The 27,651-nt window shown below is 44.0% G+C and overlaps 1 long non-coding RNA gene across 4 annotated transcripts in view; it reads right to left on the minus strand.

Moving 5' to 3' along the window:
- LOC133266610 (uncharacterized) overlaps window positions 1-27,651 on the minus strand; it is a 371,798-nt gene that overhangs the window by 337,737 nt on the left and 6,410 nt on the right. For 2 of the 4 annotated variants that reach the window (XR_009742458.1, XR_009742455.1), the window contains exons 4-5: window positions 25,404-25,932; window positions 24,789-25,072 (exon numbers count right to left, since the gene is read on the minus strand). This is a non-coding gene — a long non-coding RNA (uncharacterized LOC133266610). The remainder of the gene's footprint in view (window positions 1-24,788; window positions 25,073-25,403; window positions 25,933-27,651) is intronic. The other 2 variants (XR_009742456.1, XR_009742457.1) reach the window with 2 other exon arrangements.

Raw genomic sequence — 27,651 nt, forward strand, 5'->3', positions numbered from 1 at the left:
ATCACCCCACATATTCAAGAGGGAAGAACAGAGATGTTATTCCTCTCTTGCTACAACCACGGACAAGGTGGAGTCAAACACCCATCAGCTGAGTCAGAATTCACCCAAGGCCAATCACAGGAAGCTGGGTGGCTGCTGTGTGTCTCCATCTCGTCTGCAATCAATGGAGAGAGATTAGGCACCCTCAGGAATGACTCACCACCTCCTAAGTGAGATGCTATAGAGTAGGTGGTGTGACTCATGCTTGGGGTGGTCCTCTCCACCGATGTTCACAGCATCCTAGATCACAGCATAATTTATATGCCTGCCTTTCAGATAGGAGGCAAAATGGATTCCTGTCTTACATGACAAGACATTACTTTCTGTGTTTTCTTGCACATACTTATGACCTAGACCTTCTGGAGGAATGCACGACTTTGGGACCTGACGCATTCAGTTACGTACACAGGAGGCTAAAACTGTAAAAAGGTTTTCACAACTTTAGACAATTTGTGCTTCAAGTTTATATCTCAGAGCCTTTCTTTGTGTGATGGCAGTATTGTAAAGGCCAGGTGAGAGTAAGGTCCAAATTCTGGCAGGTGACCAGTGTAGGCAGCACTACACTGGTTGCCATGTTGAAACCAGCAATGCAGAACATTTTATCACTAAGGTGGTAAAACATATGGGACATTAAACACAAAACATTCTGACATCCTGTTCTGTGTTTGCCATCTTCCCATGAATCCACAGCATCATTAGCAGATACACTGAGGAGAGGATTGTCAGAAAGTCTGTAGTCTTATTTAAGAGCTCATTATGTAAAGACCAAAATTGAATAAATTAGAATAGCTTAATAAGCAGCCACAGTGTAAGGACTTTGTTTTTCTTGTAATAATAGAACCAAGAAAAAAGTTCTTACTTTCAGTCAGACGCAGAGAGAAAACCAGTGATTACGTGGAACCTGCACCAAGCCCTCGGTGTGCCTGGGCACCTGTCAGGCAGCTGTCTCCTCTCTGCACGGGGACTAACTTTCAGGGTGATCCAGAGATCTGCTAGTGGGCCACCTGGGATGCCACCTCTGCTCTCTGATCTCTGTTAACACATCTCTGGATCAAAAATATAAAGCCCTCCTGAAGGCAAAAAAGAAATTGTTTGGCTTCATCTTTTTGGAGTCAGGCCACAGAACAGGATCCAAAAGCTTTTCTTTGCATCCAGATGCACTTTTTGTTATCTTCCCTAAGGGAAAAAACACCTTCCTGTCTGTCAGGCTGTGGTTATGTTAAATGCTTTAAAGCCATGTCTCATAATGACCACCCCTGAGAGCGTCAGCTCTGTAGAGCAGATGGCTGTAGAACATGAGTGTCCTGAGAAATCCAGGGGACAGTCCTGAGCTGTGCCTTTATGTTATTTGCCTTCAGCTGGCACTGAAAAACCCAATACATCACTTTGACACTGAGGGTGTTAAGCCTCCGCCAGCGTAACACCCGAGCAGAGGTCCTGCCTTCCCTGAGGTGTAAAGTTTGGAAGTGTGATTTCACTTCTTGTACATAGAGTGTCCGTTTTACACGTGTAAGAATACCTTTTGCCCCTCTCATTGCTAGCTGCTTTTTTCTTGACACAATTGGAAATGAGACCTTCCTGGGCACCTTGGAAATGTGAAGGAGTGGATAAAATCGCCTTTCAGTAGAGGAACACAAGCTGAGCACTGTATTTCAGAACTGGTTAATAATGTTCATGGAGGGCTTGATTCCACCAAAGTTAGTCATGCCGAGCAGTTTCTTTTTCCACAAGTAGCCTATTCATCTCAATTAGATTAGTCACAGCACAAGGAGAGCAGAACTGGACTCTGAATATTTTCAATTAATTTTCCACTGTAAAAAACACTATTAATTAATATCTCCTGTTTCCTTGGCATTTGGCAAATATGTTTTAACTATGCATAAATATTACTCACTTTTATACATTTTCTTCCCATGAAACACATGTTGATGGTTTGTCAAGTTCCACTTAGCTTTCTAATACAGTTTTTGTCTAAGCATAATTATGTGCATAATCTAAACAAAAGTGCCAGGCCAGAGCAAGCATAGCTTCATAGTTAGAGGTTAGGGTACTTGCAATTAGGGCCACAGGGAGAACTATATGAATGCTATAATGAAATTACTGATATTTAATAGTATCTTTTCTATGTAAGAAAGTGCTTAGTCTTTTAATATTATCTTACCTACGTAGGGAAGCACTAAGTTCTGCATTTATGCAATTGATACATCAAAACTCTCCTCCACTTTCCTGCTGCATTGGGTCTACTTCTTTGCAAGATAAGATGTCCTCTTCTGATAACTATAGTGTGGGTGAATACATTGCAAAGTATCTGTATGCATTTATCTCTAAATACATGGAGGGAGAGGGAATCTAACGGAGAGGGGCATCTTATGGAGATTCTAAAGCATACATATGGCCTCAAGTTCAGAGGCTTTGCTCCAAAGTACAACTGAAGGAAGGAGCTGTGCTTCTAGAAAGAGATGCTACACCTAAAGGAAGTCCATCCACCATTGGAAGGTAGTGCTTCCACTGCACCCAGGTAGGAGAGTAGGGGGCATTGGCCTCCAAGAGCAGGGGTGGGAGTTTGTTCCCGAGTTTAGCCCTGCTGGTCCCATGTGCTAAGTGCTCAGTTTCATGATCAGCACTGCAGATCGTAAGCAATGACATAACCAGTTTATGAAAGGTTCAGCATAAGCTTTCAGAGCGAAATGGAGGGACAATAATCTGCCACTGACACCACCAGAAGGAGGTTGAAGAGGCCAGGGCAACTGGGTAACCTTTGGGTTTGAGGTTCACTAGCTCCAGTCTGACAAATGTTCCTGAACCATTTGTACAGACAGAGCTGTTCTGTGACTCTGCAGATGAGGAAGGGGCAGAGACACTGTTTGTTTCGCTGATCTGCACCGGGTAAATGCCAGCACTCACTGGCACTTTGACAGGTTTCCGTCAGAAGTATCTTTAGCTGACAGAAATATCTGGCTAGCTCTGCCCAGGGGAGGCTTCCGCGAGAGCCTCTGGAAACATGTGAACAACATGTTCCATCTGCTGGCCCCCATATCCACAGTGGTTTTAGGTGGCATTTGATGAGGTCCAAATCTGTGCTCATGTCTAAGAGCTCATCTTTGACGTGCTACAAATGAGCTATAAAGGTTAGAAGAAAATCTGGAAAAAGGGAGCATCTGCATCTGGTTTTGCTGGATGCTCAGAGATTTCTCTTTTTCACTTCTCCTGTGAAACTGATACCTGTCAGAAGTTTCACTCTGTAGCCTTACATAACTATACCCATTCTCTCCCCTGTAACACAGCACCTGACAGACATACAGTTGCCCCCTCCCATACAGGCAGCTAACAAGAAAATTAAGGAAAGACATTGAGAACCACAAAGCAGACAGATGCCTCGCTTCCACTAATTGCTATGGGTATTAGGCTGTGTTACAGACCGGGACCTTTGTCATTCTGAACACAGAATATAAGCCAAAGAAAAAGTAATGTTATAAATGTAAAAGAGGTACATTTGTTTCATGATGCTGCACTGGGTTATACAGACAACATTACATAGGAGTAGCTTTGGGGAAAACTATGCATCCTTGAATACTAAAAACCCATGAGCAGAGAAACTCTAGAGATGATCGGACCAGTCATCCAGAATGCAGCATTAATTTGCTGCTCTACCAAACCCTGAAATGCCATCCTTAATAGACAGGGACTGATGTGCTAAGTTTGGTGTTATTTGCCTCTGGGATTTATAGGGATAACAGCCAGATCAGATAGAATTAACACTTTATCCTATAGTATCTCATTCCTCTGAGAGCATCTGAAAACATTTTGGAAATAGCAGTGATCCCCCACTGAGGGATGGCATGCCAAGTACACTGCCAGCTCAGAAGAATGGATGGAAGACCACTGTTGCTCCCCTCCCTAGCAAATATAATTATAGGAAAGAACCAAGGACAACTTTCTTGACTGCTTTGCTTCACGGACATTTCTTCTAGAGCACTCCTTGTAAAATAATTCAAAATAAATGATGCACATAGGTACTTTTTTCCCTTACGATAGAAAAGATCTTCCCATAGGACCAGTAACGGCATGGTACAGCAGCAGTGCTGGTTCCCATAATCTCAGGAGCTGCATTTTCTAATTGCTGACACTGAACAGCTGGTCTGATTTGTTTCACATAACACAGACGGTATAAATTAAGTTGCCATGTGAATCAAGAATGAATCCCCCACACAAAGAGATATACAATACCTTTTACTTAGCTTTGTGCACTAGAAGTTTTCACAATACTGAAACCTACTGTCCTGCAGTGAGGGAAAGATACATATTGTGCCATTTCTTTGAACACTAAAGACATTCCTTTAGGCTTTGATTTTATAAGTAGGTGAATCCATATAAAATATCTGCATTTATTTTCACAGCTTTAGAGAAGATGTCTGCAGTGTGGCTGTGTTTTTCTTCAACAATGTAGGGGTTTTATCCTATTTGGCATCCACACAAATATAGTTACATACAGGGGTTAATGAACACCCAGTTTGCTGGTGGTACCCCAGGGATCTGTGTTTTATTCTCATGATGGAAATTTAATAGATATCACACTTACCTGTCAACCTGGAGGTGTGAGACTGAGGATTTCTGCATTCTCACTTCACTCATAGAAATACTGACTTTAAAAGAAATTGTTTCTGGCAGTGGTCAGCTGGCATTTCTGAATGACCTGGTTCCCTCCTGAAGGATGACTCCTAACGCCACTTAATTCAAAGGCAGTGATGCTTTTTTTATTGAAAAACACTTTGAAACAAAAGAGTTCCAAATTCAGAGTTGTGTTTATCTGGCCAGCTCTTCTGTGCTGGCTCAGAAATACCGTACTTTCAAGAGAAAGTTCATTTTTGGCATAGCCAATCTAGTAAGGGTTAGTGCCTCTCATGTGGGAAAAAGATCAAATAGGCAGCTTCAAAGAGTTATCCCACCATTTGCCCATTTTTGCTCTAGAAGTATTGGCCTCTGCCTGTCCTTCCAATAGCCAGCAAGGGGAGGCAATGGGGGACCTTGCCAAAAGGGCAGATTCAGCCTGGCTGGGCCTCCTTCTTCTTTCTCTTTTGAGCAAAATCCTCTCCGAGCCCATTGGAGGGACAGGCCGTTTTCCTGGTTCAGTGTATCTCTACATCATTTCCTCTTCTGGAATAATGCCATCATGTTTCCCTCTTGGAAGAGTTTTCCCAGTATGCGAAGGCCCTACCAACATGCAGCCCCCAGAGAGGGCTGAAGGCTGTACTGTTTGAGGAACAACACCACTGCAGTCTTTCCTATAGCTGTAACCTGCTGTACAGCTGCCCCCAGCACCCTGCAGGATCACAGAGAGCTTTCATGGTGTGAAACGCTCACTAAATCCTGCTTATCTAGCAAGAAGATTTGCAAAGAAGGGAGCCCTCTGCCCCCTCATCTTGCACAGACAGTCTGACTCACTGGACTCAGGATTCCCATCTGGATGTATCTTTGAAAGATGGGTGCAAGCCAAGGAGTTTGTCTATTCTTAGCCTTATCTGTTATAGTTTTCCCCATGAAAATCTCCTTTCATTCAGCCACCCCAGAGAACACCTGTCTGTAAGGAAACACAGCAGCCGTAGCACTGTGAATCCTGTTCCCTGCTCATTTTAATGAGGTGTTAACATCAGAGCCTGCTAGAGATTATGCAAGTGCTAACATTGCTAAGCAAAACTGGAAAAGAAACAACAATAAATGGAAGTCCAATCATCTGAACCCTGTCACCTTGCCATGCCAGCTGCAGGGACGCGGACAGCACTTTGAGGTGGAAAAACCTTCTGACATCTCCTGTGCCCCAGAAGTGACACCGTTTGCTTGCCAGCTTCTCCAGCCGCATCTCCCCGCTTTGCCCCATGCTGCCAGAGGACATGGTGTGCTCCGGCTGACGTGATCCGCAACACTCCCGTTCCCTGCAGCCCTGCTCTGCTCCGGATTCCTGCAGGAGTTCGGCACCCGGCAGCAGCGCAGCAGCAGAGAGGAATGCCAGAGGGGGCAGTGTCTATTAAAAAACAGCCTCGCAGCCTCTCAAACCGCCTGCAACAAAATTTTGCAATAACTGGCTTGTGCTCCCATGTGATCTTATCACTGTGAGCCAGGGTTTTCAGAGGGAACTGAAGGGAGCGAAACACCCACTGGATTCTGCTTCACATCGTCTAAAAAGCTCGGCTGTTCCCTTCATCCTCCTCTCTTCGCATTTCACATTTGCTCACTGTGGTATTTCTCCCTGGGAGCGCCTGGGAGGCCAGGCTCCTTGCCAGGTCTGTTTGCACACAGTCCTGGGGTAGGTTTGGGTTGCTGGCTAGTTTCCCTTGTGTCCTGGCTTTCCCTGCAGCTTGGAGCTCAGGCAGCCCCAGACATCTTCCAGCAGGAGGCTGGTATGGCCAGGCAGGGTCAACCAAGTGTGGGGTGGATTGGTCCAAGCTGCCACCCTAACAGGGCTAGGGGTGCAGGAGGACCGTGAAAGGTGGTGCTATGGGATAGACAAGATGTGGAGGCTGAAGGCCAGAAGAGAATAAGAAAGAGAAATCCTCATCACTAAATAGTTCAGACAAAAAGAGATCATAGTCTGTAAAAAGGAAAAAATCATAGCATACCCATACTAGTGTGTTGGGTGGTTCCTGTGCTAAGTTTATGAAGAACATTGGAGGCCACTGAGTTTCTGATCCCTTTGATGTCCATGGCAAATACCCAAGCCTCCTCGTTTCCCACAGATGCACCTTGCAGCATGCCCCACCTTCAGGTGGGATCTCTCGTTGCAGCACTCTGCCTATTAGTCAGGATTACACTATGGGGCTGTGTTTTTCTGCCCACAAGTTCTCCCTGTGGATGATCAGTCAGGGATGCAGAGAGACATGAGTGATGCAGGGAGACATGAGTGACTCAGGGAGCAGGAGGCTGGGGTACTGGGGCAGCGTCTCCAAAGCAAAGTACTGGAATCCTCTGATAGTCTGTGGTGAGAATTGAACACATCTGGAGTCTGATTCCTCTTGTCACCATCCAGATGTCTCAAGAAGATCAGGCAAAACACCTTTTAAGTGCCTGCTTTCTCTGACTACAAAGGGAACCCAGTTGCGTGCGACAAGAGGCATGGAAAGCACTTAATTCAGGTGATACCAACCCATCACTTCTTTAGAAACCAGGGCAATTTCACAGAAGGTCTTGTTATATGGCACTTATATGTGGAGATACTTATACACTTGCATGTATAACATTATGCCAATGTGTATGAGAAAGTATTATCCTTAAGATAATACATACAGTACCCTTAATCCTACAGGCTGATAGCTGTAACATCATACAGCCTTTTACTGCTTTGAAGTGGGGAAAATACCAGTCACCAGGAAAATGCCAGAACTGGTTTGGGAGCAGACTGATCTCAGAGCTGCCGAGCCCCACATCAGCAGTGTGTGACAGTGGGCCTCATCCAGAAGTCATGCATGTGCCACAGGTTTCTTTCTTTCTAGTGCAAACTGCCCTTGATTAGTCACTGACCTGGTTCAGACATTGCACCATTATCACTCAGGCTGCGAGTGGAGTACTCATTTAAATATAACAGGCTCTGCAATCATTTTAAAAGTGGCCCAGATCTAAGCCCACGGGGGTTGTAACTAATTTGGTAGAAACTGCAGCTTCTAAATAGAACCACCTAAGACCTCTCAAGGTCCGGCTACAGGGTTCGCTGTCCCAGCATGAAGTCTCCATTGAGGTGACCTGACTGCTTCACAGCAAACTGAGGCCAGTCCAGGGGGCAGCAGGACCTGATCGGCATCCTTCCCCGTGGGAGTTATGAAGCAGATCATGGGAGGAGAGAATTATGGTTTCAACTCCCAAAACCCCTGAAAAGCTGCATTTTGCTCAATTTTGAGTCAAAACCATATGCAGCTCTATGGTTTTGGCTGTATGTTGCCTTGGGTTTTTTCCAGCTAACTGCAATAGTCATTGATCCAAAAGGTAGGAGTAAGTAAAGTCACCGTATGTTTTAAACCTTCCATACTGGAATGTTTTCATGCAGTATTCAAGTCCTGTTTTTAATGTCAGAAGCTCTTCCCACCCGAGCTTTTAAGTTCTTCAGCATTGACTAAAGTACCTCTGCAAACTCAGGACTAAATACCTGCCTTTTATCAGCAAGCACAACTTTATCAAGCAAATAGGTATGTGTATCTGTAGCGAATTTGCATTAGCATATGCTACCTTTTTCCATTAGCTGGTACTCCTGTAGCCTCCAGACCACAACACTACAGGTACTGGTTCTACATAGGCAGGGAACAAAATGTTGGCTGATGGTGAATGGCACTTAGGTGCTACTAAACTAAAAGAATCGGTCTTCAGACAGTACCACAGCTGAGATTCCCTTGCCCAGCTGTGATACTGCTGAAGTGGAAATCAGCCATTGCCCCAGGCTCTTCTTCAAATTTCATTTCTTTCAAATTTCATATCTTCCTTCTCTAAAACAAGACTGTAATGGAAGCTTTGAGATGCAGTGCTATAGCTGCTGTGTTTGCCTCCAAATCACTTTCCCACTTCTGTAATACAGCACAAATGCCATGAAACCATGATAAAAGGGACATAAAGCAAGTTTTAGTGGTACTGAGTTTCAGGATCATCTTTACTTATTGTAGATGATAATACAACAGGCATTCTGAATCCAGTGCTACTGGCAGGGGGGTTGGAACTAGATGATCTTAAGGTCCTTTCCAACCCTAACTATTCTATTATTCTATGATTGTATGATTATTCGAGACCAAATATTCCAGTGTAGGTAAGGACCACCTGTAAAAATGTAATAAATACCAACTGCAAATTGTTTGCTAAACTAACTTTCTTGCATTCAATGAATGCAGACATTCCTCGAATGTTTATTATTTTCTGCCTCCTCCACACCAGCACAATCAGCATTGCAGCGTCTGCGACATCCACAATGAACTCCACATTCCCCTAGATCCCAGTCATTAGAACTATATCGTGCCCTTTCTTGCCTAGGCCACAGGAATAATGTTCAAATCTTGACCATCCAAAGGGAGTCTTTCCCCCAGGATTTGAGCAGGGAGGGACACGGCTCCTCCTGCATGCAGACAGGGTTAATTTTCCCTTCTTCCTGCATTCTTTGCACAGCCATCCCAGAGGAAGTGTCGTATTACCTCACCTCTCATTCCTAGGTTTCGAAGTTGGACCTGGATTTGAATTTCCCTGGCATTAGAGAGGAGACTCATTTGGTGTTCTGGTTTGGATCCATCTTACAGTGGTATTTGGGACCTCCACACAAAGCGAGTTTGATTTGCTTGTTCCTGTTTCAGCGCATCTTGTTTTGCACAAATCCTGGTGTCCAGTCTCCCCCCTTTTGTGAAGCTGTAGAAGATACTGGGACAAAGCACTGCTTTAAAGAGGAAATAAAGCACTGTCTTCCCATGGGAGAATTCCTGGAGACAGAAAGGCAGGGTGGTTAGCACTGCAGCCTTGTCCTGGCTTGTCTACACATGAAAGTTACCCCAGAATAAGCTAGGGGTTGAATATAAAGCTGGATAGACATTCCACAACTGCTGTGTCTGCTGCGAGATCTCAGCAGGAGCAGTGGGTCAAGGTAGCTGCCTGCTGATTCAGTGGGACTTCCCCATGCTTTCTTTAGCTATGACCAACAGAAAGAATCAGGCAAGGATTTTGAGGAGTTTTCAGACAGTATAATACATACAAAAGCAGAAATAAACTAGTGCAGAACAGCCAGAGTTAAAGAAAGGATTCGTATTTTCCTGACTTCATAAAACTGAAGCAATAAAACATCTCCAGGGCTTCTTTTCTTCACCTTTCATGTCCTTTAGCTTGGAGTAGGATGAGAAAGCAAGGCAAAGATGCATGAAACCATTCAAACCACTGTGTTCCTCCTGGGTCTCACACCAACGATAGCTCAGCCCTTCCTTCAGCTGCACTGTGCAGCTCCTGAGAAGTTCTTCACCACCTGAAAGGCACACTGCAGCGCAGGATTGTTCCAAGGAGCTGGGTCCCCGTCCAGAAACATAAACATCTGCTCCATTTTCCACACCAGCACAGATGCAATCTAAAGACAAACACCGCCTGGCATTGGTTTAGCCGGATTTCATCCAAGTACTCCATTACCCCTAAGCACCAGCAATACAAAGAAAGGTTCCTCTCTATGGCCTTTAACTGAGACTTCTCAAACAGCCTGGCAGTATACCTTTGGCCTCCACCTCCATCCCTCCCAGCTGTCCACTGCAGGACAGAAGCAGGGCAGTCAGACCAACATAGACCCCACCTTGAAGGCATCAGCTGCCCACCTTTTTCCAGTGCCATGAATATCTTCTGCAGTGGTAGGCGTCAGACCTTTTCTGAAGCTAGATTCTGGTGACTGTTTGCACACTCATTAAACACTCACTAGTACACCTTGTCTGACAATGACAGCACCCAAGCATAACGATCATGCTCTTTATTAGACTCTGTTTGCTTACTTAGGGTAAAGATCTTCTTGGAGCACATGCTACAGTTCTACTGTCTGTTCATGCAGTGTCCCATGGAAGTGACACCTGCATTATTTGGCATTAAACGAATGCCAAAGGTTTGAATTTTGGATTTGCTCTTTAGATGCTGTGGTTTTTCCCAGCTACCTGTGCCCACAGTTTGCTGGAAAACTCAAATGTACTTCTGTAGGGAGAGGGCAACACCAGTACTACATCATGAGGCAAAGGAAAGGAGGAGGAAGATGCATTTTAGCTGTTTTTCTCTGTGTGCCTGACAGCAATCTGAAAGCAGTTTTACTTCTTGGTCCCATACATATGAGGAGTTGCAAAGGAGAGGTCCTCACACATGCCAAGGCCATTTGAACAGCAAGGCACAGGCTTTCCTCTGCTTCTCAGAGACCCCTGCAGCCCATCGCTCCCCATTGCCACATCCTTCATGTCTCCACTATAAAAACACAACCCAAGCCTTCCTTCCCTGCTCGTTCAGCCCTGCTGTCAATCCATTCTGCTCAGTGCCTTCCTCCTTCCAGACACAGGATGTCTGCCTGAGGTGGAAAACAAGCAAAAAAACAAATTGTGGGAACTGGGAATGAGGGTGAAAGGTATTGTGTTTTATTTGGGGAGATAGGCTGATTTATACTAAATTAAATGTAGGTAAGACTTGAAAAAGCTTTTACACATGAAAAAAACAAAGGTTCCGTTTTGAATATATTGGAATAAAATGTTTTCAGAAGGATGACATCTGAAATGAACACAATTCAGTGCATTCAGCATAGATTTACTCTTCCCTCTGCAGTGTGGTGGACTCCAAACTCTCCAGTTAGCCAAAGTGAAAACACTTTATGCCCCCCAGATTTAGGGAATATTTCCCTTGGATTTAAAAGGATGCATTCCCTAGAACATGATGAGAGACTAATGAACAAAAATTCCTGTAACAGTGGCTTAAATACTTCTTTTGTTTTTTTATCTGACAGTCCTAGGCTATGTCCTTATTGTGAAAAAAAAAATGTATCTTAATGTAGCCATGAAGTCCAAGTTGAAACAGACGTTCTACTGTTCTGCCACAAACTGACTTGACGGAAAGGGGTTGGGTTCAATTTTCAGAGGGTCTTTGCAGAAAATCACTTAAGCATTATTTTGAGCTTCCATGGAGAAATCTGGGAAACTGCATTATATTACCTGGGCCTCACTGTGTGAAACATCTCCAACTGTGAGCCATGAAGTAAAAAATGTATTTGAACAGACATAACATCTTTGGAGGGGAATGAAAGGAAAGCACAATAAATCACATCCATTTGGTAAATCTGACCAACACTCCCCAACTCCTTTCACCCTGTATGTTGGCAATAGTCCTGACATTTTCTCCTCTCTGCAGTGAGCAGCTCCTACCCTGTCCTCTCCCTGCTTTCCACAGTACTTTTCCCCAAGCCCAGAGGAATGCAGTCAGGGAACATGCTGATGTCTTGCTCCTGTTTTCTTCCGCAAGGATATAATTCTTTAGTGAAACACATCAATTCTATAGAGGTAAAGCTTCAAAACCAGACAGATGCACAGTGCTCCAGTGAAGAGTTACCATCTGCCTTCCCCGCTCCTCCTCCTCCTCAAAGGAAGGAAGAAAGAAATTTAGCAGGGGCTTAGCTCTTCATTACCTGCTTGCACTGACATTCATGAGGTTCCCTGCAGGATTTTTCTTGCTACCCAGGCAGGATGAACACCCACAAAAACTGGCAAGGAGATGACTTTTAACTCATTGCAAAAGCTGGCTCTATTTCAAGTAGACAGTGTCTCTCTGGTATCAAACCAGGGAGAATTTGGGTTTGCTTTTCTCTGAAAAACAGAAAAGGCAAGTAGCCTTCCTACTGGTTGCCTTGAATACTAACAGAGAAATGCGATGTTTCAAGGATTAAAAGGTATACAATTTCAGCTGTGACAGCCTAAGTTCTGCATTTGCCGGATAATATCTTTCAGCTGAGCGTCCTAAAAATATAAAGCAGAGTTTGCTTTCTGCATCTTCTACTCCCCTGCCACTACCCTAGAGATGCAGGTGGTATTGGCTATCACAGGGAACACTCAAATGTCAAACTCAGAGCTTGGCCATTGTGTCAGGAGAGAGCTGTTACTGCTACACCAGTTGTTACTGTGCGACATACATACAAATGATACTTGTATGCTGGGAAAAGTTGACTTCTGGTACAGAAGCAAAGAACTAATTTTGCTGGGATAGTGTTCTTAGAGTGACAAAAGTTAAACCAGCTTCCTCAGCAAAAAACACAAACAAACAAAAACCTCCAACCAAACTTCTTTAGCAAATGTCCCTTGAGTAAGGAAATGCACTATCTTGACAGAACTATACAAAGCTTGACAAGGATTGAGACAGACTCGACACATGATTGAGAGTTTTAACAGAAATGCAGAGAAGCAGCGGGTAAGAAAGGACTGTTGTAGAAGTGTGGCTGCAGAGTTACTCAGCATAGGAAGGCACATGTAGTTTCAAACAGTATCAATCTTAATAAGCTTTAATTTAAGACAGTTTTTTTCTGGGTACTACTAAGAAGTGTTAGCCCTTACATGTTATTCAGGGGGGGAGGAACTAGATGATCTTAAGGTCCTTTCCAACCCTAACTATTCTACGATTCTCTGATAGTTTCCTATCTTGGGCTGGTTCCTTTTGGGCTTTGAGTTACAACTCAGCTGATTTGAGTTTCTCAGGGCAGTGAGGTCTGCGTTTGTACATACAAAATGCTATGTTTGAGAGACAACAACCAAGCTCTGCTTGAGCCACATGGAAAAAGACAAACTTGCTATACAGTTCGTATGCTGCAGATAGGGAATATGTTTCTTTTGTATGTCCCCTACTGCCAGCTCGGCAAGCAAAGCACTGTGAGGAATTAGCAACCAACAGAATTACCTGACTGAGGCTTTTATCACTTATTGGAAGTCTTCCACAGCCCGATGAAACTGTTGCAGTTTATTGCATCGATAAGAGTGCTATTTACATTAGAAAGTATGAGCGCAGGTTTTATTACAGGAAATTATTGCCATAGCTTGATGCCACTTATTACCTTGAAGGTGAAGAGCAATAGCACTACTTTGTAGTCATTAACAATAATAATGAACAGCTCATCAACCTTAATACCTCCTGTGGCAGACAGGGAAACTTTGATGCAATCTCTACCGTCTACAAGTATAGAAAGCAAGTAAACTCCTGAATATTTGCAGAAATGGGACGGATGACACTTTCACATTGCCACAAATACGTGATTCCTAGTACATCGCAGGAGCCAGTTACCTTCCACCACTTTGTCTTGATCAAGATTTCTCATAGGCCAAGCATGAGATTTTTACTTGCCATAGGAACCTACGTGATTTCCTTTCACCCGTGCTTTTCAAAAGTATCACAAGAAATACTGATATATTTTACTTCCTGGCTTATGTTGGTCCAATGCTATGTAAGGAATGGACTCTTGCTCCATGTTAACATCAGCTGGATCAACTTTTCTCGAACATGCTTTAGGTCTAGATTGTCCTGTCACTGCATGTGGCTGTTCTTCACTTCAGTTTCAAGATGGATTCAAGATAAATCTGTTGTTCAGATTTACCACCACTCCTGTTCTGGACACGGTCTAGCAGGAACAAGAGGATCCTTCTGTTTCATTCACCTGAATGAAAAGTCTGACCCAAGCTTCAAATCCACACACTCCGTTCACTGTAGATATCTCCATTTTGATCCTATGCTACAGAAGTTTTGCTAATAACTGTGCACATAAATCCCCTGCTCCCCTGGCAAGAGAACGCCGTGGAGACGTGTTGTTGATACAGTTAAACCACCTCACCAAAAAATTCAAGCTTTCTAGACAAAAGACTCTTCTGCTTGTATGTGTTGTGTCTGCTTTGGCTGTGCGTTCCAGGAGAGGTGCCGGCAAATCTTTGTCAGTGAGTATATTCATTTTCCTACTCCTGAGCCAGTGGGGCTGTGCCAGGAAAACTTGGTATCCAGGGCCTGCCTTGCATGACTCCAGTCCACTTCCACCTCTCTCTGAGCTGACTTTGCAATGATGTGCAATATCTCACTTCAGGCAACTCACCAGTTCTTGCTCCCCAGATTGCTGTAGCTGCAAGGAAAACCAGTATTCCTCAAATTAGACACCTACTTGAAAGAACAGCGTGCCTCACAGTAACAGACATGATAAATGCTATGAGTAATGACAGATCCATGTGTTAACAGTACTCTCTTTCAGCCACCTACTGGCTCATTTCTTCTTTTGATAAAGGCTTTTCTCCTCAGGTTATGTATGAAATGCACACTTCTCATGTGAAGGTGGATCTCTCTGCAGAAGCAGTGGAAGTAGGAGGCAGAAGTTCCCTAGTCCTGGCTGCGGCTGTGAAGCAGACTCAGTGTTGATCAAACAACTGGCGCTCTTTGCCTCAGTTTCTTCACTTGCAATATGAATCATGTCTTTGTCGTAATCATGCCACAAGGCGTAGTTAATATTTACACAGTGGTGCTTTGGAGATGCTAAGCATCAGATAATCCCAGGAGACACCAGTATTGTCAGTAAATCAATTGTATCTACACGGTGAACAAAAGCAGGCACAGATGCTACCATAATCTTATGTATTTTGGTACAAAATGAAATAAAAATCTTGCCTTCTGACCTCAGATTTCTTGTCAAACATTCATTGTTTCACATGATGAAGCAGTTAGTAATACAACGCATATTTCTATCCTACTTCATTTTACATAAAAAAGTGATTGAATCTTAATACAAAAAAAAGGGCTGAAGTTACATTCTCCTGGGATCATCTGTAGCAAAGCATAATAAGTTGCTCAATATCTGACCTAATTATATCTGTCCTTCTAAGTTTTGTTTCCCATAAGAGCTAAATGTCTATGGTTAAAAATAACATTTGAAACTCCTCCAAGTTCCAACAGAACTTTTTCAGCCTCTCTCAAATTTGATATCTATTTTTGTTCTAATTTTTCACCAACTCTAAAGTTCTGATTTTGAGGCTGGCATTCTGCTTTATTATCCAGCTCTGAAAAATGTTTGGGTTAGATAAACTTGAGAGCTGGGTGGGGGGATTATATTACATATGTTTATTTCATGTTCGAAGAATACCATAGCTATCGAAACTAGGGACAGAGAGGCATGGGGAAGGAAGGATGCCTTGTGGTTGAAAACAAATTGACTCTGTTAGAAATGTATCTTCTGGGTCATGCTGAGTTCTCTTGACGGACAGCACCAGGCAATGGCTGTTTGTATCATCTGTCCCCACCTGAGCACCCAGTTTCAGCACTGTCCAGAGCAACAGTGATGGAAGGTGATACAGGCCCCAGCCCCTGTGACCCACTGGTACTGCTTACTGCTCCCTGTATCTGTGCAAAAGCTGATAAAGTGTGCTACTGTTGGGATGGTAGAATCCTTCATACTCATCTCTTCCTGCTGGCCCTGTTATTAGAGAGCTGGCATAGGCCCAGTGCTGGGATACCTCGCATCTGGATCTGCTTCACATATCAGTCAGAGATCCCAGTGGCCATTTAAAACCTTTGTGCCTCAGTTTTCCACCCATAATTCATGGAATAACAGCACTGACCTTCCTGAACAGATACTGTGAAGGTGAAGTCCTGAAGTTTGCGAAGGGCTAATATATCAGGTATAAGGTGTTTAAGAAATACACAGGATTATTATAACCGGTCATACTCCATTGCCAGGGAACCTGATAATAAATAGCATTTATACAGCAGCCTCCATTGCGAAGAGGCCAAGAGAAAAGGGAGCCTGCAACCAAAGAACCAAGCAGGATTGCTGGATGGGAGAGTCAAAGCAAACCTTCTCTGTTGAGAATCTTTTCTGGCCCTGTGGAAGGAAGAATCTGGAGATCAGATTGACTGTTTGAATATCCAGCCTTGTGCACCTACAGGAGTCCTGCATCCATCACTGCAGACAGGCCATAAAGCCTCGTCCTGGAGCTTTATAAATAGTGCTGCCTGGTCACAGGTGTGGAGCTCCATTTTCATGGTTCAGCTCACGAGAGAGGGGTGCAAGCTTAACAACAAACACAGTGTGTAATTGCCTGGCTGTTCTGCTCCGAGGGGCTGAGACTTAAATGTCACAGTATACAAATGGGAATTGCTGGGAGAAATAGAGCAATGCAAGACTTAAAGTGATTTCAAAGGCATGAGAGCACAGTGCTCTCTCTAGTTCACAGCACAGGTTCAAGGCTGGAGCAGATAGCTGAAATTCCCTCAGAAAGAGGCAGGGAAGAGCCAGGAGGACGAGGCGGCAGCTCCTCCGTGGGTCCAGTTTTGTTAAATGGGTGACAACACAGTTTGGTGGTTATGGTATTCCCGAAGGATGTGTGCATTCAGATCCCTACAGGCTGAGATGGGCCAAGCTCTCCAGTTTCACTGACCTTGCCTGAACGGTGAGGTTATTCTGCTGGTGCAAAACGTGGTTGCAAGCTTTGAGTCCTAATTTAGCTGAAGCACCTGACTTGTTCCTAAGAACCCACGTGAGGGACACGTTTATACTTTTCCTGTGGACTGCCTTAGGACCACAGGCTGCTTGCTGCAAGTCCCCAGCTTCAAATGCAGCCCTCTGCTATAGGAAATTCAAGTCAGAGCCAGATGAAGACTCCTCAGAAGGGCTGGTGGCACTGAACATTGCCATCTTGATGACAAGGGGCCAGGGGTCGGTTGCTCCTGCCACAGGAAAGGGGAAGGAAGGGCAGCACTTTGGCGGAAAACCAGGCTTATTACCACTGCCTCTACTGCAGAGATAGGAAGGGTGAAGACAGAAGTGCTGTTGCAGGATGGGGCCCCCCCTTTGTCCCTGACAGCAACTGTTACCCTCGCTATCCGTGCTCCTCTGCGATGTGAGCCTGCATTCGTAACACATCTGCATTCGGTGGCAAAACACCATCAGGTCCCTGCAGAAAGCTTAGCTAATACCTCATACCTAACTGGACTAGGTGATCATGTAGGTTCCTTCCAGCTGAACTATTCTATTCTGTTCTACTCTGCTCTGCTCTATTCTGTTGTGCTTTGCTCTGTTGTGTTCTATTCTATTCTATTCTGCTCTGCTCCACCCTATTCTTTATCAGAGCCACCTTACTCTGGCCAGTGGTGGGATCCCATTCAGCGAGTGTTTTGCAAGATGTCTGGAGTCAAGGCCTCTCCTCCAGAGAGGGGTGGCTCATTATGGGGTGGCTGGGGTTGGCAGCAAGCAGAGCATCCCATGTTTATACCCGGAACACCAGAACAACCAGGCAAAGCAGGAAAGAAGACAAGATGGCAGAGCTGGGCTTTACTTGCCTGGGAGTCCAGCTACTTTAGTTGTGGACTAGAATATAGCTCACTTGCAATGCAAGGAAGGATTTTACACAGAAATCAAATGCAATGTGCTTCTGTTCTCCATTTTCTAGCTTTCTAAAGTAGAAATTAAGGCTCCCAGACAATTCTGCAAGCTCAAACAGCCCCAATTTTGGAAAATGGTTCTTTTTTTCACTAACATCTTTTCTAATAAAAAATGCAAGCACTAAGCACATGACATTCTTCAATGATAGATCACAGCTCCACCTCAACCACAGTAGATGGGAAGAACCGCTATTACAGAAAATCCAGTGTAGCTTTATCTTGAAATCAGGAGTCTACAGATTTACCATTTGAACATTAGGCATCCTATCTGGGGAGAAAAATGAAGAGAGGATTGGTTTTTTTCCAGAAAATATTGACATTTCCAAAAGCAAGTTATTCATAGGTGATGAGATTGATTTACAGCAATATGTGCACACAAACACTCACTTGCTCTTAAGACTGTGAGCAGGAATGTCAGAGACTCATTTCTAAATTGGGCACTTGCACCTGCATGTGCAATATTCCAAACATAGTAGGTGCTTCTGACTGTTTTCCCATGTCTGATTTTGAAAAATCTGTTCCTTGCTAGATTGAACTCATTACTTCCCAAATATCTCCCTAAATATGAGTTTGCATGTGATATTCATCCTGGAGTTCTCTGCAAGATCAGTTCTGATGTTATGCTTTCAGATGTTATTTGTTTTCATTCTGCCGTAACATTTTTCTGTCCTCACTTTCATCTCTATCTGATCTCCCAGTAAACCTTTATAATCCTGATATTCTGTTTCCATAGTTTCTCCAATAAACTTTTTGAAGAGACTGGGCAAGATAGAGCATCCCTCAAATGTTGTCAAACATTTCCCTAATGTGGACGTTATGTGTGCCAAGAAATTCCTGACTTAGTTTGAGTGTTTCCATACTGCGTTCACGTATGTCAGCAGCACTCACGGGAGCTGTCTGTCCTTGCTCATTCACAGAGAGGCTATTTTGCACCTCTAGGTCACCACATCTGCCTCTGCCAGTCCCAATACAGGGTTACCCATCCCTCACAGGAAATACTCACCCTCACCAATCACCTGCCCAAAGCCCACCATCACAGTCTTCAGCATCCTGATACACAATTCAGATAGCCAATATTAGTTGATGTTTATGGCTAAATACTGCCCAGATGTCTCTTTTTAAAGAATGACCTTTTTTTATTTCTTCTTCTTTTTTTGGTGCCTAGAGAGAGTTCTGATTGCCCAAGCAAGGCCAAAGCAAAGACACTTTAAGCAGAGAGACACAAAACCAGGATCCTCTCCCATGGCAATTTTGCATTTCCAGCAGAGCTGCTCTTCAGTTCTTGCAACAGCCTTTACACAGTCAATGCTCCCCCACCTCTGTAGGGATATTTCAGGCTGCTGAGCTCAGCACCATGCCTCCCTTCAGCGTGAAGGCCGTGGACAGGCGGACAGACTGGTGTGACAGCAGCCAAGGTGCAGCTCAGTTGTACAGCTCACTGGGAGGTCGGAGCCTGCCCACTGTGCCCCTTCACAGCCTTCTGACCCCTGCGTGGAAGGACAGGGCTCCTCTGGTTTCCAGCTGCTGAAGGCTTGCTAAAGGGAATGAGGGTTTGCTCTTCTATCTCCATTTGCGAGAGTGTTCAAATACCGAAGTTAAATCCAGGCTTATCCTCTTGTTTCTTTACAGAAAAGCTTCCACTCAAAGCAGACATGTTCTCAAATCTATTATCCTCTATATTGTTCATAGTGGTTCTAATTTTTCCCACGTTGCTCAAAGCTCTATCCTCAGGTGACTGTTCTCTGAGCTTTTGCAGTTCAACTTTACCTTTCAAATAAGATTTATCCATTAAAAAACAATTCCACTGCTTTTTGCAGCTATCATTTTGTCACATATGGATTTATTCAATAAATGCTTTTAATAGCAACATTTCTAGGCTTTGTTTGTCAAGGGCTGCCAGGCTTTTACACGCATGGGCTGGCACAGACGCTGAATTGCCCCTCTGTACCCAGGGGAGAGTTCCCTGCTGGTCATGACAGAGGTCCAGCACATGCAACTAAATGAAAGAAAATTAAAAATGCGAGCATCTACATAATTCACAGCCAGTAAACAGTGGTGAGTAGCAGGCTTCCAGCAACTTCTGGACCTCAGCAAAGCTTCTAATAAAAGCAGAGAAATGTGATTTTAATCTGCAGTTACCCAAAGCCCTAAAAGCCAATCTTCAACACAAGAATCAGGAAAGGGAACTATATAAAGGCCATCAGCAAGAGCAAATCCAGCCAGCCCAAGGGCACTGGGAAGTAACAGCTGACAGGAGAGAGGGGAGAGGTCAAGATCAGTATGCCAAAAATCTTCCGTTCCTGCGACAGCCTGAAATGAAGCAGCACTGCTGTTGTCTGTCTGTTGCCTGTTGCAATGGGTGTCCAGCACTTGCCTCTCAGTGTGTGTGGCATCCACCCGTGAGGATTCACACATCTCTCCTGAAGAACTGTAAAAGGTAGGGATTGTTGGAACAGAGACTGGGTCTCTTCTTTTTTTCTGCTTCCCCTGCTTCTGAGGTTTTCAGATGTCTATTGCTAAATCCTTGGCCCAAATTCCCCTCTTTAAAAGTGGCACAGTACTAAGTTTGTCTAAAGCAAAATTGAAAGAGAAAAGAGAATGCATTGCCTAATACTCTTTTGTTTGTTTTCCAAGAATTATAAACTCCTTTTGGTGCCTCTTCCGCTTTCTTTCAATGAAATATTTAATATACTCAGACATTAGGAGGACTTCTTTTTGCTCAACTTCCTCCATTCTTTCCATAGTTACCCAGTCTCACAAGGACTTATTAATTAAAATCTCTCAGTACAGTATTATCTTTCTCTGTCTATCTCTATTTTCTGTACTGCAGCTTGGGTACATTGTTGAGAGGAATCAGAGAGAGCAAAGAACCAAATAAAATGATCCCTCCAGGACTACAGTGTTCATTATACAAAGAAAACCAGCAGTTTAGATTGCTCATCCTTATTTCCCAGAGGAGGCCTCAAATGTCTTTGTTCTTTGGCTTTTTAGACAGATTTTCCTTTTCTGGTAAAATCATGTTACCTGTGAAGTGCAGGGCAGGTTTCTGGTCACATTTACCTGCTTTTCCATTAGTGGCTGTCACATACTGTTCTTCCTCATGCTCTGCCTCCAACAGTTTTGGGGTGTTGTACAGCACTCCCTGCCCACGGCTCTGTGCCCAGGCTCCAGCTCTGGGTTTCCCAGGGCAGCCTGGCTTCATGCGGACATCAAATGACAAAGTGCCATAAATGCATTACTGCTGACAACACTGATGATGAGATCCTGAAGAGGCCAGGGAAGGAATGAGCGTGGGGCTCAAAGCCCTCTCTCATCTACTGAAGTGCTGTACCTGTTCTAAGGGCAAAGAACAATTTCCTCTCCCAGAGCTGTCAGTCAAAGCCAGCTTCCTCAGTGCTAAAGTTACTATAAATATCAGAGTAACTCTTACAAACACAAATGGGGCGTACAGTGACATCTCTAGTTTATCAGGTGTTGCAAGCTGTGAACATCCTGCCTCCTTGGAGTCCACAAATTCAGATGACTCACAGACAACGCACCTATGTTACGTGTGCATGCATGTTTTATATGCTCAGTATTTTGCTCTTATCTAAACACAAAGCTGTAAAATGGAAGGGGGGAAATCCTTTAGCTGCTTTACACTTTATGCTGAGAACCTGGTATTACCTCCAGTTTGCCATCTTCCCAGCTGGCTAGATATTGTATCGTTTACGTTGGACCTCCTCCAAGATTAATGGCATCATCTGTGCAGTTTTAACAGTCTAATCTCGATAAATCTCTTTGCTTTGAAATTTGATTGTGCCCGATCTTCATTATTTTAATTGTTTAATTCATTATAATTAAGGCCCAATTAGATCTAACAGATTCCAATTCAGCCCAATGTATTCACATCTGTCTGTGAGCTGCGGGAAGAACAAGACAAACTGGGCTAATTCCACACTGGTTTTTCAGCCCAGGGACCAGGTACTATTTTTGCCACTGTGTTATGTTTGACTGCAGGCAAGTCATCTATCTTTCTGTTCCTCCAAGGGGTTGCAGTGTTTATAGCCTAACTGGGTCCCAGCACAGGCTGACATCTTTGCAAGCATTATGGAAATAACGAAAACAACCCAAAGCCCCATTCCATGCACAGCTGCCTCCTGACTGGGATTGACTCCTGCTTGTGAGGAGCACCTCAAGAAAGACTGCAAACACGGAGGCTTGTAAATACGCATCTCAGCATAAAACATGGAAACCTCCCTTCCCACCCACCTCATACCGAGTTCTAGCGAGATTCTGGTGCTTCCCAGGGGACAGGCTCTGCCTACATAGAGGGATACCTTTTACTTGCTGCGCAATTCATGAGAGTCATCACCTGAGAACTCTGTGGCTGCAGCATGCACAGGCCTGGCTTTCAGATCCCCTCCAACAGTGCATCTTTATTCTGCCTGCATCCAGGTTGCAGGGAAGGAAGGATCTCTATTTGCCAGGAGTTAAGAGACAGTTGCTTCTTCTGAAGATGGAGCAAGCAGGTATACTGTGTTCCTTTCAAACAGTGAACAAAGTTGCCTACCTTCACTTCCCCATTACCTTAACCCAGCACTTCAGTAGGAAGAGCACTCACCTAGAGCACAAGGGCCCCAGATTCAATTCACTTTTCCATCTAAGAGAAGAAACCCACTTCTTCAGGGCACACACTTGCTATCAGGCTCCACAAAGGGACCTTTAGCTCCTGATAAAAATTTGTCACATTTGCCCCAAAAATTAATGATATAACATTGATCCTGAGAGCAATCACAGCCTGCTGGCCGGCTGGCCAGAGCAAGCACCCAAGGGCAAGGAGATTTGATTCTGCCCCATGCCCTAAGGACTACTTCTGTGTCTTATCTGGTGATTATTACTGTGTAAAATAAATAAACTCAGACTACCTTTCCAAGGAGTATCAGGGTTCCCTAGCACCTTCCTTGCAGCAGTATGGTGAAAGACCAAAACCACCACTGATAACAATCAGACCTCGCCTTTCTTCACCATGAAAATAAGTAGGGAAGAAACAAACGTGCACAACCTGCCCTTTTCATCTCCTTGAGAAAACCACATGTTAACGCCCCCCAACCTGATAAAAGACATTCCCTTTGGCACTGCAGGCCACCAACTGCGCGGGGTCACTAATGTGACAGTAATGGACATATGTTCCCAAGAGGACACCACAGGAGTGACATAAAAGGACTACATGCACTTGGTCCAGCAAAGATGCCCCCCATGAGGTTACAGAACAAGCCCCCACTGGTTTGCAGTGGGGGGTTTGCAGTGAGGGTTTGCAGTGCCAGGGGTTCTGTGGGCTCACATCCAGCCTTCTCTGAAAGTGTTTTGGTCAGATTGAGACCCTCCCTCCAAAAAAAACCCCAAGGAAAACAGTATCTTACTTGGGAAACTTGGTCTAGAAGCAGCAGGAAAAAGGCTCTCCAGCAAACATGGAGCTAGAATTTACATTTTCAGCCCTAGGAGGGGGGAAAAAAAAAAGAAAGAAAGAAAAAAAAAAGAAAAAAAGTGCCTCCTTTCTTTTTAAATCCCTTTGAACATTTTCAGATCTGCAAAAATATTCCGTTAGAACAGCTGTAATCAAAATAATATACTGTGTACTTCTGTGAGCTAGTTTGGGGATTCTTTCCCACTCCCAAGACATAACAGGTTCGGGCTTAGGCAGAGAAACATTTTCATTTTTGCAATTCATTTTTTCTCTGCAGAAAACGCGCTTTCAAATTCCACGCGGGACGGGGTCAGGAATTTGTGGTGGTTTGCAGGCTGCTGGAGCTGAAAAATACTTTGAGAGTCCGCAGCATTTTGTCGGGGTATTGTGACATCCATCTGGCTCTTTCCGTGATGCCTGGTACAGTTCAGCTGATGGTGACTTGCTCTTTGTTACACTGTGAGCGGAGCTGCCGAGCGTTCCTGACTCAGGTGGGCAGAACACTTCACACGCCGGCAGCCATGACCACAGCCTGAGAGGAGCCTAGCAGAAGCCACTGTTCCAAGGGAGAATCTGTCAGAGCAAGGATCTCGCTGGGAAAAGGAGGAGCAAACCACCAGCAAGGCCTGTCTATGGGGAGAAGACCATGGCAGGGAGGGAGGATTCCTGGTTGGTGGCATACAACTTTAAGTGGCACATGTAGCTAAATGAATGCATCAAAGAGGCCTCTGAACATCCTGTGAGCTGCCATGCCTTAAGCACTTGGAGAGGTGATAATGTTGGAGATCGGTGCTGTGAATGTCGGAGTGGTGCCAGGGGCAGGACATGCCCAGCAAACTCCCTGGGAGTGCCAGAAGAGGCTTCATTTACAGCTGCGGTACAGGAACATCAGCTGAGCTTGGTACCTGAAAACCTGCAGGAAAAGCCTTCCCCACATTTGCACCCAGCTGTTTGAGGGACAGGTATTGCATACCAAGCGCCTGTACACCAAGAGCTTAAAAGTTTCATCAGAGAGAACTTCTAACCGTGTTTGCCTCATCACCAGCTGTCTGTAGGAGATGGAGAAAAATAGTTCAGAGTTTCCTGATCAGGGCTGAGTAGTTGTAGCACATACCACGCTGACTCATGGATTTAAGCATGCTCCATGGAGTTCAGGACATTTCAAGAACTTCCTGCCTGAACAGCAACCATAGCTCTAGCTGGACACTTCCAAATCTCCACCTTGTCTTATAATCTGCTTATTAACACCCTCTCACCCCACGTGCTTTCCAACAGTTGCAGGTTGCAGTACAGATCTTTCCATCCTTTAACCCTAACCCTATGATTTCACCTGTAGTAGTGATTTTTAGGAGCACTTCTTTTTCTTCAGCAAAGTCCTGAAACTAGATACACTTCATACTTTTATTACCCTCCTTCCTTCTTCTTTTCACAGAGGTGGAACCTTTCCTACAGTAGGTTTTGGGGGTTTAGGTTTTTTCCCCAAATCTCATCCCTCCACCTGTTGTCCTTAGAAGAGCACCCAATCTCTGCTTTTGAGTTCTGAGCTTTCCTTGTGCAAACCATCTTCCCCGAAACTTGGCATCTTAATCCATGGCCTAGCAAGTCTCCCTGTGCACTGTTGTCTCCATACAACTTTTTTGCATTTGCAGGCGTGAGCTGTAACCAGCTCTGGTGACAGTTTTTCTCGCTAAAGAATAAGAAGGAAAATGACATTGTAAAATCTGGAGCTGATCAACAAATCTGTTGGTGAAGCTCAGAGCAACTTGCAGCATTCTGCAGTTAGTCTGCTGCTATTACTGCAGCTCGCATGCTGCTTACGGTAACATAGAGATCATTTGGTACAGGCTAGTTACACTTCTAATGAGCCTGGCCAGAAGCCTGCCAAGTTTGAAAAAAGAATGTCTGAGAAGTGAGACATTAACTACTTGAGAGACAATAACATCCATAAACTTGGATTTTCAAGTTAAGCAAGAAGAAGAAGAGAATCCAGAAGCTGAGGGACAAAAAAGAATACCTGCCCTGTGAGGCCATGGGTCTGGAGTTTTTGCATCAAAAAGCTTTCCTCAGCACGTAAGTTTCAAAGCCTGCCCTAATAAATGCTGAGAAAGGTTGATTTGGTAACTCTGGCCCTGGCTTGCAAGTGACCCGGTGGGATCTCAGCCCCTTCTTAGGCCTCACATTTTCCATATGGCCAGAGGCAAATCATGCAGACATTCACCTGAGAGGTTTGTCCCCACAGAGCCTTATCCTGCAGGACTGGGTGTATATGTCAATTTGCTGCTGACCTTTAAACGACTGTAAAACTGTACCTTGGCCACACTACAAGCACTCCCACTAACTTTATACTTCCTGGGGCTTATTTATTATGCAAAACCAGGCAGGTTTTGCAAGCTAGGAAGTTGTGCAGAAGAGCAGCTTTTATCACAGCCCAGTGTATTCTTTGTTTTGACATCAGCTCAATTTTGTCCTGTTTGGATAACTGACCAGAGAAGAACTACAAAAACTTTCCATGCTAGATAAGGTTATCCATCTTGAGGAAGAACCTGACAGCAAAAGACAAAAAGGAGACAAGGCATGTTTTCTTGCTTCTCCAGCTAAGCTGATTTGTAAAATATACAACTTTCACACTGCTTTTTAGAGTTAATACAGATCCTTGGAGATCCTATGGAGTTGTAAGCCTCCATAGAATATTCTAAAATCTTACAGAATATTCTAAAAAGACTGCAATGTTGGGTTGGATATACTATTTGAAATGTGCATATAGATTACAAAAATAATTGTTTGATTCTAGTTAGCTTCTTTTAAACAGGATTCATTTGTCCTACCACACAACAGCTGGGTCTTTAAAATGTCAGGTAGCTGTCAGGGGGCACAATAAGAATCCACAAACATCTGATGAGTATAAATATCAAAGCAGGAGATTCTCCAGTCAGGGTGGAAAGGGGTCAGTGCTGATTAGTTTTGTTACAGCTACTGACATCAGCACATCCTAACAGCCTGGTTGAACTTTTTGGATGAAGAAACAGACATTAACTGGCTCCCAGCAGGGTATATCTGCGACCTCATTACTAAATCAGACAGAGTTCTTAGGCCGGTTAAGTTACAGGAATTGATTCTGAGCCAGAAGAGCAAGGGAATACAAAGATAGCAACAGACTGAAGATTCTGGGAGGAAAAAGGTGTTTGGGGTGGGAAGGAGGAGGAAGAGGCAGGGCAACAGATTCGAGTTGCTCTGCAAGAAATAAAACAAACAAGGTGGGGTTTGACTGACTGTTTTCGTGGATTTGTGGTTATCTCCTAAAATCTCCTCTGCTGTAACAACCTTGGGCTCTCTCCCGAAACCCACTCTCCATATAGGGCACATGCTATGCTCAATCAAAAATGTTTGAGCATACTTTGGCAGGCTGGCAGCTCTCAACCGCTATATAAAGGCTGGCTTCCACCTGCCTTTTCCACAGCACAGGCATTTAATTACCCACTTTGTCCTCTGTACAGCTGCAGTTTTTCACAGACCTTATTTATCTTCAGATTTCAGCTCATCTTTCAAATTTGGTTGAAAATGGGTCCCAAAGTTTTAAGGGGAATTGCTGAATGTACAGAGAGATAAACAACACAATCTCACAAACCTCATTTCAAAGGCAACCAGGGCTAAAAAAAATGGCAGTTTTTAATTCCTGATCCTGTTCATGCCAAATGTTGTCTAACATTTCAGTAGCAATCTGCGGCCCTGAGAGCCTCTTTAAATATCCTATCAAGAACATAAAATAAATTGTGATAAATGTAGTCAGTATAAAATAAAATGAATTGAAATTGGTTGCTGGGATGCAAAACTGAAGTTGACAGGCAGTTGTGAGGAAACTTGCAAGAAAATGCTTATTTTATGTATTTCTTTGGGGCTTAGCAGCCTGGAGCTGTCAAGATGGTTTTGCACATGCTCGGCAGCAAAAACAAGGGAACGGAGCAATTTTACCAGTGGAAAATGTTAAATTCCTACTGCATCAAGCAAACCTTCAAGATTAGAGATGCTATTAATACCTGTAACTTAAATAAAGTTACTTACATATATATGTATTTACGGGCCTAAGATGCCCTTGTAAAACCCCATCTTTAATATCTTTAATAGCTTGCTGTAATAATTTTACCAAGGACTTGTGAAAATCTAAATAAAATACGTAAATTCACCTTCATCCATACCTATATGAACCATCCAGATAGCAGTAAGAGATTAATGAGATTTTTCTGTTCTATATTGTTTCTTAGACC

The sequence above is a fragment of the Pezoporus flaviventris genome, unplaced genomic scaffold (genome assembly GCF_033815535.1).
Source record: "Pezoporus flaviventris isolate CSIRO_AGI_PZ_B2104156 unplaced genomic scaffold, CSIRO_AGI_Pfla_v1 ptg000007l, whole genome shotgun sequence".
Lineage (NCBI taxonomy): Eukaryota > Metazoa > Chordata > Aves > Psittaciformes > Psittacidae > Pezoporus > Pezoporus flaviventris.